Source organism: Talpa occidentalis, unplaced genomic scaffold, assembly GCF_014898055.3.
Source record: "Talpa occidentalis isolate TD23 unplaced genomic scaffold, MPIMG_talOcc4v2.1 talOcc4.2, whole genome shotgun sequence".
Lineage (NCBI taxonomy): Eukaryota > Metazoa > Chordata > Mammalia > Eulipotyphla > Talpidae > Talpa > Talpa occidentalis.
The window spans coordinates 116,979,844-116,994,375 of record NW_023602073.1 but is presented as its reverse complement, the minus strand read 5'-3'; positions in this window follow the sequence as shown (position 1 = coordinate 116,994,375).

Genomic DNA, 14,532 nt, shown 5'->3' with positions numbered 1-14,532 from the left:
TAAAACTGTAAAGCACCAAAGCATGTGTTTCCCACAGGGATATCACTAGGTTCTTAAGTACCGAATGAAGCACTACTGTTGTATTTGGTTTCTACTCCATTTAGTGGAAGGACAGTGCTAACCAGAATTTTATAAGAAATAGCCTTTAAGTACAAGAGAATAAATGTATTCATATTATATGTTCCAGGATGTTAGTGTGGTATTTCAAAGGACAGAACTTGACTCAATGAATTGCAGAAATGTAGGCTTGACTTAATATTTTTTTCTTTTGAAGAATGGTTTTATTTTTTTTTTAAATTTATTGTGTATCCTGATATCAAAATCAGTCCTTAATGATCATTTATTGTAGTAAGTTTGTATTTCAGCTTTATTCAATGCAGTTCAAAATAATTTTCTTTAAGCTATTCTTAATCGTGCTGCGCTTGAAAGTTTCTGAAAAGTTATTGTTGTTGTATTTTTAAGTTTTTAAAAGAAATGCAGACGAGTATAAAATGCCTGTTCTCAATTATGTTGATCTTTGTGCATGGTATTAGAGCATTGCATTATTGTTTAGTCTCAACAGTTTGTGAACCACAAAGATAATTTTATACATTTTGAGTTATTCATAAAGTTTGTCTTGTTGTAATATTCCTGGCACTTAAAGATAAATTTTTCTGGCAGCAAAAGCTCAAATTTATTACTATGTCATGAAAAATACTGCATTCAAACAGCAGTTTTCTTTCCAAGTGGCTGATTTGTCACTCATCTTAAAAACTGAGGTGCCTGGTGGACAAGATGAGGTAAAGACATTTTAATACAGTAATTGTTTTGGTTGACTTTTCATGTCATTGTATGTCTGACTAGAGGACTTTTTATATGCAAACTAAAGAGTTGTTGTCTTTCTCCCAGGATTAAGCATGGAATACCTGCTCTCTTACTTACCCATGTGCAGGACTCTGTACCCTGTTGGGGAAAGTGAAACGCTGCACTTAAAGTTTTGTTTTAAAGGATCTTCATTTGAGGGAATATTAAGTGGGGGAAAGCCAATAGGCTTTATGCATATTATCAGTCTCTTCATTTCTTATTCAGATGTTCTGTAATATAAAAAACATTGTCTTTCCTAGATGCACTATATTTTTGTTCATAGGTAAATCTATAAAATGTATATACTTTATCTGGTGATTTTGCTATTTATAAGTTTTGTGTTTTAACCATTGTTCATTTATAGTTTGTTTTGGGCAGTTTTGTTCACTATATATCACCATGTTTTTTTGTAATAGAAATGCACTTCATGGCTTATTGTTACTGATATTAAAATACCTTGTAACATAATGTTGACTCTCAAAGCTAGTATTTAATTGTACAACTGAATAGGCAATCTATATGATATTGTTTGCTCCTGACAGGCTAGGTCTTTAAAAGAAAAAGTCTTTTATGTTTTTCTACTCCAAACACATATTCCCATACATGACATGAAATCTGCGAACTGGATTTTAGCCTGTATATTCATTTGGTCAAAAAAATTCCCAGCCCTCCTGCCCACTTGTGACTATGCTCTTTTTCCTTCTCCTTTTCCTAATAAACCTATCATTTTAAACTGTTAAAAAAAAATTCCCATTGTAGCATATCTGAAAAACTTTTTGCTGCGACTTGAAACCATGTTGTTCTTATCCTATTAAGCCTGGGATGGGATGACCATGGCATTTTTTTTTTCATCGAATTTTATTATGACTGGATCTTTAGTAAATATTAGCTAAAAGCTTTTGCTTTTTAAGAAGTGTCTAATAAGCATGAAGTATTTTCTTCATCTTAAATTAGCAGTCTATGTCATAAGGATGGTATGAAATAGTTATATAAATTCCTCTCATGGGGAATAAAATTTTTCCAGGTAGTTTAAAATCACATATGTCAGTTCCCTTTTCATTCCTGGTTCACCTTGGTTTTCAAGCCTACCTGAGAACACTGTTGCTCTGATGCTACTGTGAGTTTCCTGTCTGGTGTTTATAAAGTACCGAGCTAGAACTTATTTTTGGACTACATGCTCCTTGGGGGATGAACTAGGAATTGTAAACTTTTTTGAAAGGACTGAAGGAGAAGCAGCTTTTATATTTGCACATAAATAGGAAAGAAACTCATGACACTGGAATTTCTAGGACAAAACCAAACAGAAGAAGAGACTGTTGCAAAGTCATTATAATTAAAAAGGAAAAAATATATATACAGCTACACAGCAAAACAAGAAAAAATTTTCAGTAGAAATATGAGGGTTGTATGTTTATTAATTATATTTACATTTTAACCTCAAATTCTCTTCTACATTAGCTTTCTTGTGAATATGATGGAAAAGCAACATTTAGGTTATGAGATTTGTCCAGTGGATCTTTAGGAGTAATAAAATTTTGAAGTCTTGGTCATTATAACTGAAGAGTTGCAAACATTACCACAGCTTGTCCTTGGTGCTAACTTTATTCCTCCCACACTGGACTTTTTTTTTCAAGTTTAAAAACAAAATATATGGTTCATGATTTGTCCGCCTAAATTATACATTATTCGACATCCTTATTATGTAATTCACTATTCCACCTACTCAGTCTTACACTTAAGGTCAGCTACATTCTATAGGATTTATGACAAATGTATTATATCTAGTTAATAATTTTTAAGTAGCCTGTAAATAATCTTCTACATTAAAATGATATTGATCTGATTTAAAAACTATTCTCTGTTTCACATTATTTTGGCTTATTATTTATTTCTAGTAGCTTCTATCATTTGTGCCAACAGGTCATAAAGTCCACGCAATGGCTGAACCTAGTTACAATTGTGAAACGATTTTTGGGAGAATTAGGAATTTACTGCTTGATCTTGAATCATAACTATTTAATCAGACTTAGTTAAAAGCATATTGGTTGGAAGGAACTGCCAGAGCAACATTGGGGCCAATTCTATGTTGAAACTTAGTGGATGACAAAATCTCGACTCTCCTTGGCTTAGTTTTTATGTTGTAATGTCAATAGCCAATGTTACCAATGGGGATAACATTTATATATAAAAATTAGAAAACCTGTTAGATACTGTGTAAAAGGATATACTTTCATTTTCTCATCTAAGCATATATAATTTATAGTTTCCAAATTATGTACAATGTAATTTTTAGAAACATTTGTAAACACTTCAGTTTCTTGGCTTCAGAAGTTTTACATTACAGTCACTTCTAGTAAACCTAAGGATTAAAATGTGTAAAATTGTACAGGCATGACTTTTCTTTGCCAAGGATATTTGAGGTCAGTCAGGAAATAAACTTACAAATGTTAGTTTACTCTAAACATTATTGTAAGTTATTTCAGAAAATTACTAGTTGTGAACATTTAAAAATAGGGTTTTTTGTTGGTCAATGACTAACCTTGATTTAGTCCTAGTATTAACATATGCTATCTTTTGTATCATTTTAAACTTTCAGTTTACCAAGCAATTTGGGGGAAAAATCTTTTCCCTGAATTCATCTGCACAGGATATTGCTCAATTTGTGAAATGTGAAAGATTATTTGCATTTTTGTTGTTGCATCAGTGTTCTATTTTAGGTGTTTTATATCTTTTTTTTAAACTAAAAGGTATTGATTGCAAATTACCATGTGCTATTGGTGCTAAATATTTCTTTGATAATACATTTTTTTTCAGGTGTATTTTGAGAATTCTAAACACTGTTCTGACAGTCTCAAGAATACATCTCTCAGATCTACAGCAAGAGGGAGCACAACTGAGTCCTGTCTGCTGAGCTCTGAAATCCAGCCCTGTGTTCATGCAGAGGCTGTGCTTCTCATGCACTGTGGCCACCAGTGGCTGAGCACCCCAAGGATATTATAACTCCTGGACTTTGACTTGAGGACTCCCTGATGGTATTGTCTAAGTTGCTTTCACCCAACCTTCCTTCCTCTTTCACTCTGGGTCATACCTGTTTTGGGGACTGGTTGCCTCCTAGCCTTCCGTCAACCCCAACTCCCTCCCTATTCCTCACCAGCATTCCCCTAATAAACCTATTGTACAACTGATGTTGTGTTATCTGCTTCTTGGGAGGCCCACACTAACACAAGTGGACCAGCAGTGAGATCTGAAGAAACAGGTTAACGGGTACTGGCTCATCTCGCACTCAGAGGTGAAAGAGATGACTTCGCGGTTGGTGACTGGCATACATGTAGTGCAGTTCATAGCTCAGTTCTAAATATTTTACAGAGCAGGCCCAAACCTGTTATCTGTAGAAAGACCTGCTTCAAGGTTCACCCTTGAGTAGTGTCCAGCAATTTGTATTTTGGGAGTGTTTCCACTATTTTCCAGCAGTTAAGGGTGGTCTACCAAAATGTTTGTATAAATATAAAGGTTTATGTCAGACTCCTACTTTCCTTCAGGTAGTTGGAATTTAGGTACATGCTAGGGCTACATGTCTGACCCCAATTAAAGACCCTGCTCAGGCAAGCTTTCCTGATAATACTCTATTCATCTTTACTAGTCTGGTATGACTCTACTGGAAGACTCTTGGAGTCTACACCTGGTTTCCTCTGGTCTTTGCCCATGTGCCTTTTTCCTTTGCTGAATCTGCTTGGTGTTCTTTCTCTGTAATAATTATTTACAAGTTAATAAATCATAATTTACCTGTTACTCATAAGTTACAGGTCTACTTACTCTTATGGGTTCTTATAGCAAGTCACTCAGCCTAAAGGTGTTGGAGACCCCAGACTTAGGTAGTAACTTGGAAAAGTGTCTCCATGGAGTGGAATTCTCTGAAGGCTCAATGATGCATACATTTGAAAAAAAAATGAGAACAATGTTTACAAGAACAGAGTTGGCCGGTCACTGCTAGGTGGTATCAATGACCTATGGAAGGATAATGAGACAGCTGTTATCAAGCTGTTGCTGCTGAAATGCAGCCAGAGGATCTCAGGATAACTTACAAAGAGGCCTTTTCTTCTGGGATGGAAAGGCTGAGGTTCAGGCTAAACATCTAATTGTTACCGTCATAGAGCTTCAGAGAATTGAATATTTGGTTAAGATCTGTCTGTCTGGTGAAAGTCAGGGACCCTGGTGGAGAAAACATGGACCTCTGAAACATAACATCTGGGCGTATGTATGGATAGCCTGAGGATGTTGGAGCTATAGAGTCCCTACTATACCCGCTGGTCTTGCAGAGGCGCCACCCTGTCTTCTTCCCTACACTAGAAGATACCAGAGAGGCTGCTAACCCCTATCATCCTTTTGCCTCTCTTAAACAATAGCTGCCCCTGTCAACTCTCAGATCCAGGGCTATAATTATAACTAGGGTTAATCCTGGCAATGCCTGCCTGTGAATGTGCTGGGTCTAGAAGGGTGAAAAAAACAACCAAACTAGACACCAAAAATGTAAGAATTTGCTAGCATATGTCTGGAAGGGTGAAAAGAGACTAGATACTAAAAATGTAAGAATTTGCTAGCATATACTGGGATTTTGAGAGTGCTTGATTGATCAAAGACTTAACTCCAGTTAAGAGTTTCAGTTGAAAAAATTTATACAGCAACAAGTTATTTACAAGGAATACACCTAAAACATAAGGACACAGAAATGAAAATGTAGCAATAAAAATGATACACAGAAAATAGATTCTAAAGAAAGCTGAGAGCTATGTCCACATTGGAAAAAATAGACTTCATAAAAACAGAAATAGAGAAAGTTACTTAAAATTCTAAATGAGCCACAAAGTTAAAATAATATTACTCTTGTATATACCAATTTAAAATAGCCTCAAAATATATAAAGCTAAAAAAGATTTAAGAAAACTTAAAAAATCCATCATAATAGTGAAAACAAATCAGGAAATATTTGAACAGTGTAAGTAGTGAGATTGTTATCAAATTCAATAACAATATTTGTTTGTAAAATACAGTGCTCTGGATTAAAATTAGGCAGATGGATTAATGAGTTATAAGCAGGAAAATTGGATACACTAAACGTAAAACAGACCTAGACCTGAATTCTGTAATCTGGAAAGGAAGAATTTGCAATTTGACAAAGTACCAGCAGGGGGCAACAGGTTCCAAATATGATAATTCTACTACTGTCTATCAGAGCCTGGTAGGCTTTTGGAAACTTAACAAAATGCTCTTAGTATTAGGATGAATTGAGGACTAGAAAAGTTACACCATTTTTCCAGGATCTTACAGTAAGTGTCAGCATTAGGGATCAAATCCCACTCCTGATTCTATTTTAATAGGCTTGGTTCAGAGGTAAAAGGAAAATACAGTCTTCTCTGGCCCCAATAGTTATTTTTTTCCTCAGTGTTGTAAGGTTTGGTGGGGCCTAGGATTGATATAGTTTTAATTTTTAAAAAACACTTCAGCTGCATTGAAATTTCACTAGAAATAAGAGATCAACTAAAAACTACTAGTTTTTCTGTCATTGAAAAACTTCCTAGAATGTAAGAATTTCTAAATTTACATTGTAGACTCTAGACCTTGAGACTATAACATCCCCCCTACACAAACACACACACACACACACACACACACACACACACAAAACCTCTTCATGTGTGTGTACTGCCCCATAGTCTTCAGGAAATAATATCTGTGACATTCAGAAACGTGTCATTTTCACAGATGCCTGCCTACTGTCAGCATAGTTGAGGGCCTACTGTACTTTTGCTTAGGGCTGTAAAAAATTGCCTTCTCTGGAGCAGAAAAGTAGTAGAAGTTTCAAAAAATCAAAAGCTGATTTTTTCAGGAGGAAAAAATAGATAAACCAGTGATTAACCTAATCAATAGAAAAAAAAGTAAAAGCAAGTGCACAAAATAATAAGGGAGAAGTAGCTATAAGGGCAGATGAAACTAAAAATATTAAGACTGTTCAATTCCCTATGAATACATTTGACAATTTTTCTAAGAAAATGTAATTTACCGAAACTGAATCCAGAGTCTTTAAAATATAACTATTTCTGCAGGCAAAAAAACAGACAAAAGTCTTCAGAGTAATCTTCCTCACCATCGCTACCAATTAGCAGAATATATAGTTTCATAGGACCATGCTATCCAACCTTATCCAATTACCTTGAGCAGGTAATTCAATGCCTAGCAGGAGAGAGACAAAAACTTTAAAAACTGGACAAAAATTGACACAAAAGGAGACAATGGAAAGGCCTACATTGCAAAAAAAAAAAAAAAAAAATCAATGGGAAAATTCTGAATAAAATGTTATCAGTGCGAATTCCTCAGCATCACAGCCAAATGTCTGTTCTAATGATGCAATTGATCATATGCCTGCCTAGAGGTGAGCCCTAGGGGAGGAAATCATTTGCTTTTAATTTTATGGACACTGAAAAGAATTCAGTCAAAATTCAACACCCACTGTTTATGAGACCAATAAAAGGGAATACATGGGTGCTTTAATAACAATCACAGGTAGCGAAACATAATAAATCTATGCCCCAAAGCCAGCATCATGTTTAGTAGGGAGATGCTGGGAGCATCTAATTAAATATAAAATATTATAATGTTACACTATTTTCAGACACGGTCATTTTCCCAAAAGAATTAAGAATCAACTAAAAATTACTTGAAACCCCAAAGTGTTTTAGTAAAGGAGCAGCACGTTTTCATTCCCAGCAACCAAACAGAACAGAGTAATAGCAAATACCAACAAGGTGTTTACCATGGTCAAGCGCTGTTCTTAGGGTTTTACAGTTAGTAGCCCCTTGTCCCCAAAGCCCATAAGGTTTGTGCTATTATTATTCTCGTTTATACATCAGGAAATGGAATCAGAGAGAGAGCAAGTAATTCCTTCTTAGTCACACAACTAGAGCAGAATTGGAACCAAGAATTTTTGCTTTTTTCACTAGGCCTTACTGCTTCTTGATATATGAAAAGGTAAATGAGAATATGTACAATTGCAACAACAAAAACATCTAATCATAAGCCAAAGAAGTGCAGTACTTATCTGAGAACTGTTTTAACCACCCTGATAGGATGCAAAAGAAGACTTGAGAAAATGGGAAGGGATAGTGTATTTTGTGTATGTGTTTAACTGATACATGATAGATATAAAAGAATGAATGGGAGATAAGGCAGATGAAAATTCCAAGCCTTGCTAGATCAGTCTTGGAAGAGAGAAGACAGATAGTCTTGGGCTGTATAACTGCGTTTTGGCCAAGGATGGATACATAGATGAAGGTGGTGCTAAATACAGCCCAGGGGTGTAGTAGACTAGACCATCAAGTACATTCCGTGACATTCACACAAGGACAAAAATGCCTTAGAGACATTTCTTGGAATGTACCCTCATTGTTAAGCAACTGCATGACTAATTGAAAGGGTTGGAATATTACGGAGAATTCTTTACACTTGGGAGAGACTTAAACACGTTTGTAGGATGAAAGGAAGTTATCAGTTGAGAGGGAGAATGGAAGATAATTTCCTTTTCCAAGGAGCATCTGAGACAATGGAGGAGGCAATGGAAATTAGATCTCAGGTGGCAGTTTCCATTGAGGGAGGGAAGTGCTGGAAGGGAGGCCACGCCCACCCCTCTGTGGGAAGAGGACAGGCAGGGAGCTGTAGGCTCTGATTTTAATGACATTTTTAAATGAAGGTGGTAGCAAGATCCCAGAGTAAAGGAAGAACATGGAAAATGTCAGTGCTTTGAAATAATTGTTGAGGGAGATGGGGAAAGAAAACATCAAAGACAAGTGAAAAGGATGAGGAGCAAGAGGCTCCAGGTAAATTGGAAACCAGCAATTTGTACAAGCCCCAGTGTGAAGTTAGGCAGCACTCACCTGCTGCCGGATGGAGCTGTGGACATGGCATCCTGAAGGGCCCTCAAAATGTGGGTTCCTGGAAAGACAAAGGAGTGAAAATGCTGAGACAAAATATTCCAAAGAGGGGTAGGGGAAGAAAAGCAACGTAAAAAGCTTAACTAGAGGAAAATGGTGGGATCCAGGCACTATCTTAGTGAGTTCAGTGAGCAAATAGGAGGAAAGGTGAGGAATTAGAGGACTTGATGGTTCTCCAGAGATAACTACTAAGATTTCAGAGCTGGAATTCTTGCTGATAACAAGAGTGTGCACGTGTGTGTGGGCATGTGTGGTTTCAACGGAGCAAAGGTCATTAGAGTAGAAGTCAAAAAAACACGTAGGAGGGCCTTCCTGGTGGTGCAGGTGTTCAAATCTCAGCACTATGAAGGTATCCACAGCCACTGCAGCACGAGTTCTATCTCCGTCCAGGGAGGTGACCCACAGGGCACAGCAGACCTCTCCTGTCTCGCCTGCTGCTCCCCTCAGCAGTGTGTTTCAGTCAGTCTGCCTGTTCTGTGCCCCACTCTGTCTCTGGTGAATCCTCTCATCCCCCACATCTCTGGCCTATGCTCCAGTTCTTGTATACACAAATAATAAAAATAAATCTTTAAAACATACACACACACACAATGGGCACTGTATCCCTAACCCCTTGAGCTGGATGAAAGTTCTCAGTGGATGGGGAAAGTGGCTTGAAAGACATTAGGGGCGGCAGCAAGAAGGAAAGGTGAGGTGAGCGTCATAAAGGGTTTTGAACAGACGTGAAGTTGTGAGAATGAATGAAGAAAAGGGACGAGGAGGAGGTGTGCCTTGCCGCCTGGCCTTAGCGAATGCAGTGGTTGAAGAGAAAAGGCAGTCTCCACTTGGAAAGGTCTCCAAGGGAAATGGAGTTGGAGAACAGTTTCAGAGGTCAGATTGGGCAGAAATAAATGAAGCTAATATTGATATCTATTATGTATAAAATACTGTAAGTTAGTCTTCACAACAGCCTATTTATAATTATTTCCTTAAGTCCCAGGATTAAGAACTGGGTTTAGAAATCACCAGCATTGAAAGATAAGCTGATATATATTAAAGCTTGTAAGAGTCTATTGAACATTTGGTGAACTTGCTCATGAGTGAGTCAGTAGAAATGAAAACAGGACAGAACTGCAAGAACTTCTGGCAATTCATTTATTGAACAGATACTTACTAAACACTGTTCTGGGTGGTGGGGGTACATAGGGGTAAAAGCACATGAAAATCCTTTCCCTGATGGGCTACCGTCTAGTGGGAGGGAAAGATAATAAATAAAAAAATGAAAATGCTTGCTGCATTCCACAATTATAAATGATAAGGAGAAAAGTAAAGCAGGAAAGAGATAGAAAATTGTTAGGGAGAGGAAGCAAATCTTCAGGGAACAGTACTACCTCCAGGCTACCGTGGGGCTCTAAACATCAAGGACAGTGGCCAGTTAAGGACAGGTCACTGTGGGTTCTTCACTTCCACACACAATTGCAAGACCACTCAAGTTCAAGGGACAACAAATAGGGAGAGTGGGGAACAAAGAGTTTCTAAGGCCACAATTGGCCAGCTATCTCACCCCAGATGGTGTCCACAGTGTCCAGAAGTCCCAAACCAAAGGCCCCTCATCCAAGATAGTGCTGTACCATCAAGGAGGGCCCAGTGCTCATCACACAGCAGTAAGCGGCAGGCCAGGATCCAATTCATCGTAGCTGGAGGTGGTCACGGGCAGGGCCACTGAGATGACACAACATAGCTCTCAATATGGACAGTACTGGACACTGGACCAGGTAGTGATGGAGATAGCAGCAGTGGGAGGTGGTACCAGGTGACGAACAGCTGTCAGAGATTACCTGGACACATCACCAGGCAATCATCAACAGTGCTGGGTGGCGCTGGCAAGCAGTGGTCAACTCTGGTAATGAGGAGTAGAGGAGTCAGAAACACCATGTCAGCAGGTCTATGTGAATTGCTGTTCCACACCAACAACAAACAGCTCTTTGAGATGCCAGGCTGAGGGCCTTTGGTGCTCCTGTGGGGGTGTCAGAGGCAGGGCCTGAGGGAGAGGCCTGGCCTCTGCAAAGCTCTTTGGCTTCTCTGCGAAGCTTTTTGGCTTCTCTTTCTTTGGAGGTCAGTGGCTAGTCCTTTTTTTTTCCCCTTCTTCATCGGAGGTCAGAAACAGCATCCTTCCCTGAATGAGTGTGAGTCCATCAAAAGGTCTGAGAGTTCAAAGCTGGCTCCTTCCCTGCCTTATCTTCTCTCTCTGGGTCTCCCACCCACAAGTCTGAGTGGACCACTTGCAATCCTATGGCTGATTGGCTCTTTCACCAATTGGCTCATAGTTTGCACCTGACCAGTCCATTCTTTGCTCCAGCACCAAATCCGCCGTTTTCTCTACTGCTTTCAGCTGGAAGGAGCCACAGTCTTGCACTGGGACCCCATGCTCCTCCTTGCAGCCCTAAACCAGGGGCTGCATGCCCTGGGGTGGCATGGTACAGGAACCACTGCTGTCTGCCATCACTGCTGGCCTCTGCCTGCAGCCTGAGTCCAGTGGCGCCACTGGTGGTGGGTGGTAAAATGCCCACTACAGTTGCCATTTGCACTGCCCACAAGCAGCTCCTGGGGCTGAGCACGGGGGAGGAGCTGCCCAAAGGCAGCAACACCTGGCACAGGCGGAAAAGAGCCAGTCTTGCCCCATAGCTTGAGCTGCAGCCCCGGCCTCACTCATAGAGGTTATGTTACAGTTTGGACTTGTAGGAGGCCCTGCAGATCTACTTAGGGAGACAGTTCTCCAGGAAGAGGGGAGTCCTGATATGCTCAGGTACAGCTAGAAGGCCCACGTGACTGGAATGGGGTGAACAAGATGGGGAGAAGTAGGAAATAAGGTCAGGGAGGTGACAACGATTTGGCTGCAGATCATAGATCTGTCCAACATAGTAACCATCAGCCACATAGTTCATAATTTCATCGTTGTTAAAGATGTGGCTACCAAACACCTACACAAATGAAAATTCAATGTAATGAACAATTCATTCCTCAGTCTTTCAGCCACATTTCAAGCATCAGCAGTCAGGGATGGCTGGTGACCACAATGTTGAGCATCTTGGAGATTATATCCACTGTTGCAAAGAAACATTCTATTGGATGGCTTCATAGTCATTGTGCAAACAGGCTTTATTTTAAATGGGTGAAGGTAGGACAATGATCAGAAAGAATATAAAATTAGTTTCATATGATTAAAAGAAGGTATTGACGCTGTCCTCCCAAAACCAACAGTGTAAAAATGTCAGATTTGAAAAAGAATCAATAGATCTTCTAGAAATTAAAAATAAAACAAGTTAAAACCTCAATGACTGAGTTAATCTGATAACAGAATTGGAGATAGTATATGCTAGCAAAATACGTCATTTTATACGTGCTTGCGTGGGACGGTGCTAATACTTCATTTGATCTTCACAACAATCAGAGGTAGATGGACAGTAGTGTTTATCCCACATAAGAAGCAAGGGAAAAGGAACTGAGAAGTTGCATTTCTCATCCAGGCAATCTGAAGTCTGTGTACTCAATCACTCTGCCAGATTGTCTTTCAGGAATTTACCAAGAATGCAGTATTGAAAGAAAAGAGATGGAAAATAAGAGGGGTTATGACACAGGAAATAGAATGAGAAGGTCCAATGAACATCTCATAGGAATTCCAGGAGTGGATGAAAATAAAAAAACAAACCCCAGCAAAGAGGCAAGTAGTACTGGGAAAATGGATGGCTGAGAATTTTTCATCATTGCTAAAGACAAATCCTAAGATTCAAGGAGCGCAAGTTGCAGTCAACATGAATACAAAGGAATCCACAGCCAAACACATACCAATACAAAGATGAAGTGAAAATCTTTAAAGGCTCTGGGGTAAGTGGGAATTTATTGCCAGGACAGGGAGAGGCTAGTAGAGATTTCTGCAGTGAGAGATTTGATCACAGTGGCGTGGGTGTGCTGGGGGAGCACTGGGTGCCTGCATGGGCTGCTGGGGAGGACTGGCAGCCTCTCATTAGAGAACTCACCTCCTCTTGGGTACTGACGAGAGGCTAGATATGCTCCCTCCCAACTCAAGCAAGTAGAGGTGAACACTGCTCTTGAACTTAAATCACAATTTGATACATGAACGAATGCAAGAGGAGCATTTTGAGAATGGGGGGGGCAACCTGGTGGTAACCCTTGGGCTGCCGAACTGATTATTTATGTTAGGTTTTATAGTGATATATTTCTAAAAGTCTATTTGTGATGTCTATAGTTGTACCCATTAATGTCAATGTGATTTCACTTTCTGCTAAGAGTCCAAAGCAGTATAAAATAAACATAGAATAACCTCCATATCTGTTCTAGATGTTTTCTATGCTGATTTTAACTATTAATAAAAAGGTACTAGTAACAACACCTAGAGCAATTTCAGCAGCCTCTGTGGTCAGTATAATCTTGTTTCAGCCACAGCTGTAAGAAATGCTAGAATGTGTTCTCTGCTACCCAATGAAATTTGATAACAGAAGAAACCAAACAATTAAAATTATTGCTTTCTCACTCTACCATGTGTTAATATTGCAAACCACTGCAATGACAGAACTTTTCTGCTTTATCCTGCAGTTCTAGGCTCAGCTACAGTTTATCAGACTCTGCACTCACCCCTTTGTCTACACAGTGAGGTCACCCCAAGGAGGTGCTGTTCCAAAGCAAATTTCTGTTCTCTTCATTCTGCCATCATTAGATCATGAGTACAGGAAGAAATGTGATGTATGAAGACAGCTTCCTTGTAAAGAGCTGTAACGGGACTGTGGTGATGGTGCATGGGTGCATTGGTGAAGGAAATTCTATAGGGACTACACCTGAGGGGGGGGGCAAATATTGTTTAAAAATGAAAAATGATGTAAAAAATAAATTAAAAAAAGAAGGACTATAGATCCAAATTGGTCCTTAAAATTCTTTTTTTTTTTAAAGATTTATATATTTATACATCCAAGAACTGGGGTGTAGGCCAGAGGTGTCAGGGGGTGGTGGTGAGAAGGATTCACCAGAGACAGAGTGGGGAGCAGAACAGGCAGATCCACTGAAATACACTGCTGAGCAGAGTAGCAGGTGAGACAGGAGAGATCTGCTGTGCCATGTGGGTCAGCTCCCTGGTTGGGGATTGAACTCATGCTGCAGATGCTGGGAATAGCTTGATAATGCTGAGAATTTAACCCCTGTGCCACCAGGAAGGTCCTATTCTTATAATTCTTACTGGTCAGCCTTAGAGGAAGGTATGTGAACATCATTTTTACATATGAGGACACTGAAGCTAGTGGTTATATAATGACAGGCTGAATATGCACACAGATAGTGGCTAGTTCATGTATAAAAATTATTTCAACCTACAGCCATAAAGGTAGGAGACCAACCCATAATCCAGTGACCAGTCCAGAAAGCCAGTCTACTCTAAGTACAAGGGTAAGAAGTCAAATACTATTTCTGGTAACAACCCAGGGAGCCAATCAACTCTATAATAATCTACCCTACATGGTTGGGATTTGTTTAACAGCCAGTTGCCTAGTTTTTGTCTCAACTTTCAATTTAGGGCAAATCAGAGAAAGCCAAATATGCACCCCAACCAATTACATAGGATGGCCCTCTTCCAGTTAATCTGTCCTATTCCTTCCCCTCCAACTAAGTCTCCAATCAGGGCATACCTGGAAACTTCCCTTCCCTCTTCCATAAAGCTTTC